This window comes from Dermacentor andersoni, chromosome 6 (assembly GCF_023375885.2).
Source record: "Dermacentor andersoni chromosome 6, qqDerAnde1_hic_scaffold, whole genome shotgun sequence".
NCBI classification, from domain to species: domain Eukaryota; kingdom Metazoa; phylum Arthropoda; class Arachnida; order Ixodida; family Ixodidae; genus Dermacentor; species Dermacentor andersoni.
In genome coordinates, this window is record NC_092819.1 from 138,655,808 (window position 1) to 138,663,233 (window position 7,426).

At 41.2% G+C, this 7,426-nt stretch overlaps 1 long non-coding RNA gene across 1 annotated transcript; it reads left to right on the forward strand.

Annotated features, from left to right (window-relative positions):
• The first annotated feature begins 1,295 nt into the window (after window positions 1-1,295).
• On the forward strand, window positions 1,296-6,419 carry LOC140218816 (uncharacterized). The gene is made up of 3 exons (XR_011895005.1): window positions 1,296-1,341; window positions 2,164-2,226; window positions 6,221-6,419. It is a non-coding gene; the product is annotated as an uncharacterized lncRNA (long non-coding RNA).
• Window positions 6,420-7,426: the final 1,007 nt, after the last annotated feature.

The window sequence follows — 7,426 nt, forward strand, 5'->3', positions numbered from 1 at the left end:
AGTCCTCCATAAAGAAAGCAACAAAATCCCTATAAAGAAAGGTGTCAGGCCGGGAGATACGATCTCTGCAATGCTTTTCACAGGGTGTTTACAGGAGATATTGAGACACCTGGATTGGGAAGAAATGGGGAGACGAGTTATTGGAGAATACCTTAGAAACCTGCATTTCGCTGAAGATATTGCCATGCTTAGTAACTCTGGAGACCAACTGCAATGCATGCTCACTGACCTGGAGAGGCAAAGCAGAATGGTAGGTCTAAAAACTATTTTGCAGAAAACTAAAGTAATGTTTAACAGTCTCGGATGAGAACAGCAGTCTACGATAGGTAGCAAAGCACTACAAGTAGTACGGGAATACATCTACTTAGGACAGGTAGGGACCGCGGGTCCAGATCATGAGACTGAAATAACCAGAATAAAAAGAATCGGATAGGGTGGGTTTGGCAGGCATTGTGAGATCATGAACAGCAGGTTGCCACTACCCCTCAAGGGAATATTGCATAACAGCTCCATCTTCCCAGTACTCAGGTATGGGGCAGAAACCTGGAGGCTTACGAAAAGGGTTCTGGTTAAATTGAGGACAACGCAACGAGCTATGGAAAGAAGAATGATTGGTGTAACCTTAAGGGATAAAAAAAGAGCAGATTGGGTGAAGGAAGAAACGTGAGTTAATGACATCTTAGTTGAAATCAAGAAAAAGAAATGGGCAGGGGCAGGACATGTAATGAGGAGAGAAGATAACCGATGGTCATTAAGGCTTACGGACTGGATTCTAAGGGAAGTGAAGCGTAGTAGAGGGCGGCAGAAAGTTAGGTGGGCGGATGGCATTAAGAAGTGTGAAGGGAAAACAAGGCCACAATTAGTACATGACCGGGGTAGTTGGAGAAGTATGGGAGAGGCCTTTGCCCTGCAGTGGGCGTAACGAGGAAGAAGAAGAAGAAGATGATGATGATGAATGACATTTGCTTGCGCTCTCTTCTCAAGTCGAAGCAAAAATTACTGGACGTATGGAGCAATGATCGAAGTTTTCCACTCGTCATTGTTATTTTTCCCCTAGTATAATACTAAGGCAAAATAGATGTTTTAGTGCCCTTGTTTTATTATGTTTCACGTAAATTCGTTATCAGTCGACTGCCTGGGCCATGTAAATGCAAAATGCCGAACAAAACATCCTGCAGCAATGCTGCTACAGTATTTTAGGTTACATTATTCGCCACATCCGCTAATGCCGACGACCTGAATTGCCTTTTGCAGTATATAAGGGATACCTGAACCATCTGAAATACCTCCCTGCATCTTCACCTAGTGAAGTTTCGGACCTTGGTTTCGACAGACGCACTGGTGAGTACAGCTATTTTTGCAGGTAGATTAGTGTGCGATATTTTATGGCTCCATTTAGTCACATTTGAGCTTTATTGGCATTTCAAGTCCTAGGCATTCTGGATTGCTTACAAACGTTGTTCGAAAAAAAAATGTTATGCATAATGTATAATACACCCAATAGAAGTTACGTGGCTTGCGCGACGAGCGAGGGTACATTTCACAGCCTTTTAATAAAATTTTGCCTGGATTGGCAAGAATCCTACTCGAAGGCATATGGCCCTGGTATTAGTTATGTAAAAGAGGAAAATACACTTAAAAGACAACCTTACGGGCGTTTGTTGACCATAGATATTTATTTAGAGTTGGTCGCAGTCCTAAAGAATAATATACATTTTCACACACTGCTTCACGTACTCCTAAATCGAGAACACTCGAATTTTCCTATTAAAAAAGGCGGTGTTAAGATACAGAAAGAAAATAGAATGAAAGGAAAATTTAAGGATAGAGAATCACACAGTTACCATAAAAATAACGGAGAAATTAGTGGCATGACTGGAAAATACAAATACTAATGTCGGCTATCGTTTTCTATATTGCCGATTTAAAAGGGTGTGGCTGCATCTGGTATGCATGTTAGTGAAAAATCATTTTAACTTTTCTAACTTTGGAAGTTGGGTTTCACAGAAACTGGATCAATGTCTATTCCAGGAAAATATGAAAAGGACCATATTTTGAACTTTAACAAAGGCCTAATGATGCAAATAGTTAAGCGGTTTTACATGCAAGCCAAGTCAGTTTATCTGTGAAACTCATTTGATGGCGCATTGCCTTTATGTGTAGTGCAAAGCACGATGAACCACCTGTTTGGAATGGACCTTCTGACTGTCGTTGCCATCGCAATTGGTAAAGATAACCTTTTGTATCCAACACATTGCTAATTGTTTCACTATATTGCCACACAAATTCATCCACTGCGGTTACGAAGCAGTAACACCTTATTATAACATCTATCTCAAGGAAGTGTAATAATACTTGATAGATGCAATTGGTGCTCATCATTGAGCCACTGAACAAAAGTAGTTTACCATTTTTCCTTCTGATATATAGTAGCGACGTCAATAAGACAATGATCGCACAAAAAGTACGGTAACATTCATTATGAACATCGAGGACTACGCGAATAACTAAAAACTACAATCGAATGATTCCTGCAATGAGAATCAAATTATGTTCTTGGGCACTACAGAGGTGATAGCTCGGTCAAATTTCAGAATCACAAAAGCATAATATATACTTATCAAATGATATCAGACTATGACATTATCAAATTGAATCACAAAACAAATCAAATTTGCCAGCAAACTTAATGCGCCAGAATGACCTTTATACCGCAACTAGTCCACTGAATTTCATCATAAAAGTCTTGCTGTTTCAAAGCTATCCTAATACATATGTCAACTATTTTGTTCTAACAATGTCGCACGTGGTGCAATTATATTGAGCAGAGCGTTATTTTTTTTTTCGATTCGACAGTAACTTTATTCAAATAATCAAAACTGGTATGCGACAACGTCAGCCCTTAGCCATAGGCTAGTTATGGATCCATGGAGGTATAGAAAGTAAGCGATTTAGACGCGGGCACAATAATTGCTTGCCTTAGATCAAACAAGCTATACGAACGAGAAAAAAAAGAAGAAACGAAGGAAATGAAACCAAACAACAACCAATGAACGAAAGTGCAAACCGTCGCAGGAGGGAAAATGCCACGGCCCCCGCCGGCTCGAGCGCGCGTCGATCCCCGTATGCCGACGACACAGCCGTCGGCACCCACGAGCGAAAAAGCTTAGTTGCTGTCCAAACTGCGAAGTATCGCCCCCGACAGGAGCCCCATACCACTAGTGAGGCAGTACGCTTCCGAGACAAGACGCATGGCCTCCCTCGCACGGCAGCCCACACACATAGATGCTAGCGATAAGGATACATGAAACGGTTACACAAGGAGAATTGGTTGAACATTTTCGGCTGTAGCCGTGTGCAGAACGGTAACACGTTATAAATATTGACTCAAGGCAGCAAGGATGTGCATTGATATGGTATATATACATTTGATGCACAGTGTGTCGAGTAAGAACAAGGCTACACCGGCACTGACACGCACACGTACGTAGAAATAAGAAGGAAGCGTAGCAGCAACGCTCTATGCAGTTGTTGACATCACTATAACTTTCGGTAAACACTGATCAGTTTAGATCAGAAAGAAAGAATTCTTTTACAGTAGTATTAACATTTATGACTGCTTAATGTCTGCAGGAAGCGAGTTCCATATTTTGACACCTATATTATGTATGCGTCGCTGGCCGTACTGGCTGTGACATATCAGGACCAGAAATTTCTGGAGGAAGGCTAAGCGACTGTTAAATGTTGATTCATTGAAGATAGTGGCAGGAAATGGCGTGTTGCATCCCGTTATCTAGAACACAAATAAGGCAACGCGGTAATCTCGCTGGTGCGATAATGAAAGGACTTTGTTCGCAAGAAAACGATTTCATGACGGTGTAGTAAAGCTAGCGTAGTTGATTATGCTCAAAGCTCTCTTCTGAAGTTGCACTACAGGCTCCAAGTATGTTTTGTATGTAAATCCACAGGCTTCAATACAATAGTCTAAGTGAGAATGAACGAGACAAAAATATAAGGTTTCGAACGTTTCGAAATTGCAATTACTCCGCGTCTTTGTCGGTACGAAGCATGCGGAAGAGACCTTACCACACAGCCTATCGATATGAGGCTTCCAGTTCATAGCGGAATCAAAGCTTACCCCTGAGTAGAGCCCTGAGTCGACTTTTTCTATCCAATCACGGCCAATCGTAATGCGCCATGGCTCCTCAAAAGGCTTTTTCTTCAATGGGGGCTTAAACATACCACTTTAATTTTATATGTATTTAAGGGAAGTCGATTACTTTCAAACCGTTTGCTAATATATTGAAGGCATCGTCGATTGCTTTAACTGCGTTATTTAAAGATTTGCTACAGACCTGTGTCACCAGCATACATGAAGGCAAGTGCTTCATTTAGGCCATCTGGAAGGTCATTTATGTATATTGTAAATAATATTGGCCCAAGTACCGATCCTTGTGGTACACGCATTGTGATGTCAGAGAGACGTGAGGTGCGCTCATCGATGACCACTGCTTGTTTACGGTTATCGAGATAGCTTTTTAAAAAGTCTAAGGAAACGCCTCGAAATCCAAGTCTTTAACTTTCATGAATTATATGCGATAGTCGACAGTATCAAATACCTTTCTGATATCTAAAAATACTCCTATTGATATTTCGTTGATGTTCAAAGCTTGATTGATAAGATTACTTAAAGACAGAATATCCGTAGTTGTCGATCAGGACGTCTGAAAGCTGTGTTGACGCGTGGAATGGATGTTATTTTTATATAGAAATTTTCTTATTCTACTAAGCAGTAGTTTCTCAAAAATTATATTTATGCAGTTCAATACCGATATAGCTGGATATTTACCGAAATCACTGGGATCCCAACTTTTAAAACAGGCGTCACTCTTGCCATTTTGAATACCTCCTGGTGTGTGCCGGTGCAAAATGCTTTGTTAAAGAATTTAGCGAGATCAGGTGCCAAGGTTTTAATTGTATATTTTACTACGGACACCGCAATACCATCAAAACTCGGTGCCTTTCCTCTAATAGATTCGCAGTTGCTATTACTTTCTGGATTGAAATATCTATGTAGCCAAGGAACATGAGTTCCAAGTAGGCTAAGTTTGCTCGAACCTACTTTGCATGCAAAAAAGAAGATGGGTTCCAACCGTACAAAAGTGGTAGTTAAATTTTTCACTTACTGATGAGGCATCGCAACCCGTAGCTGTCGACGAAAGAATTTGTTTTGAAACTGTAGGTTTAAGAATAGAGCTTATAGTAGCCCATGATTTTTTCCGATTGTGGGACGACGCGTTGATTTGGTTACTGTAATAAAGCTTCTTCTGTATTCTGACTGCTGCCAAGGCTTTGTTTCTCTGCTCCTTTTAATGATCAAAGTAGTATTTATTGTTGATTGCTGGTAAGGCTTTGCAAATAGTTGACGTTTCGCAAAAAAATATTGTGTAAGCGCCGAATAAAGTTATTGGCTGAAGTATAATCACTTCCATTCAACTTTCGCTGTAACAAGAAATATGTAACTCACATTTCTGGCACAGTTTAGGGTATGCGTCTCAAGTTTGATTCCTGAGCCGGTTGATACAAAATAATGTCTGTCTGTCAAAGGAATGCTGGGCACGTGTATGCTTGGTATGCAGGTGATAGAGTAGGAGACGTAGCTTACTTTAGCTTAGAACACAAAATCCTGCAGTATACGACAATGCTTTGTTATTGAATTTATTGCCCGGGCTATAACATCTGAATTCTCAAAACTAATGTAAGAGACGAGAAATACGAGAAAGATGCCATCAATGTTCTCAATATGCCTGGCACTCTTGGCGGTGGGAATCTTAGGAAATTTGCAGCTACCGGGTGCCGAGGAGCTCTTTGTGGCCGGGTAAACTCTGAGCAGGACAAACTGTGCTCAGGGCCAATAAATTGCTCGTTCGCGGAGGGGCTGCTGCAATCTATCGAATGTCAAAACTGTGCCTCATCCAAAACCACGATGATATGAAATTGGAGTCGAGCATAGTGCACTGTTTTTTTTTTCATTTCTTGGTATAATACTCGATAACTAGGTCGGCAAAAATATCTTTATTCTTCTATCTGGGAATTTTGGCTGTTGAATCATGAATGCAACTTCTATTATTATGAACTTCAATGTGAGCACGACTTTGAGGAAAGTTGATCGTGCCAAACGTCCTTACTTGTCCTTAACCTGCTTTCTGCTGCGTTTCAGCTTTGATCATCATGGCTCCAAATGAAGCTGTCGCGCTCGGTGGAGCTGTCGGAGGAGGCCAAGGTATCGGCAAGAAGTGAATTATTGTGCGCCCTTAGTCTAGCGACTCCATTGTTGTCGTGGTCTGGATAACCAGCTCGTCTGCAATAAAATGCACTTTGAAAATGTGGTTTGCAAGATTCTTCATTGGTTTTTAAGGTACAGCTGATTAGATATGGCTGAACCCAATTCGTGCATTCTTCTGTTGATGTTCGTGGAAACGGACGGTGTAAAGAAGAAACGGCCGGTGGGTTCTTCTCATAATGAAACTGAGGCGACCAGGAATTGGAAATAGGAGATGCTTGGTGCTTTGTTTGCTCTCTTGAATTTTTCTTTGTCAAAATATTTCACATGTCAAATACTGTATGAGATATTCTAAAACTGGTACAGCACAACATAGAAAAAAAGAAACAAGCCAAGTCGACCCAATGAAAGAACAAAGCGCTTACTTCCGCCTGGTTTGTGGCAGGTTGCACGAAATTATTAGCAAGAAGAAAGCATCAGGACATGTCGTCAGAACAATTCACAAATTCACAAAACATCACACTGAGAGAAGACTATACCATCAAGAGTCAGATAACGCACAGCTCTGTCATGAAAGGTTAAACTGATCAAGAAATCTTACTGGGAAGGTAGGCACAAAAATGACGCGCTAAGACAAATTCTATGATATGCGATCAGCTTCAACAATCACCCCCGTAAGTTGTGATCGGTGCTTTTTTAGCACTTCACAACGATAAAAATTCCGCTTACATCTACAGCCGCGACAGTGAATTCCTAAGTGTACCTGCTTAGCTTGGTGTACATCAGAAGAATGTTCTTTTAGACTTTCATTAACACAAAGACCAGTTTATCCTATATATCTATTCCCGCGTGATAGTGAAATTGAATAAACAACGCCGTCAACTCAGGACCCAAAACGCTTGTTCTGCTTGCTCGAGCCGACAGTACTGCCCGGGTGTACCGGATTTACGACCATCCAGAGCCTGCGTAGCTTATCCGGCATGGAAAACACTATATCCTCGATGCCCTCGCGGCCAGCCTTCCTCATACTCTTAGAGACGCTCTGTAAAGATGCTATGACTACTGGCCTCTTTGGTTGAATATTTCTTTGTGGGGCTTCTGTGTTTCTCTCCTTCTTTATCTGCTTTAGTAGCTGTTCAGCTA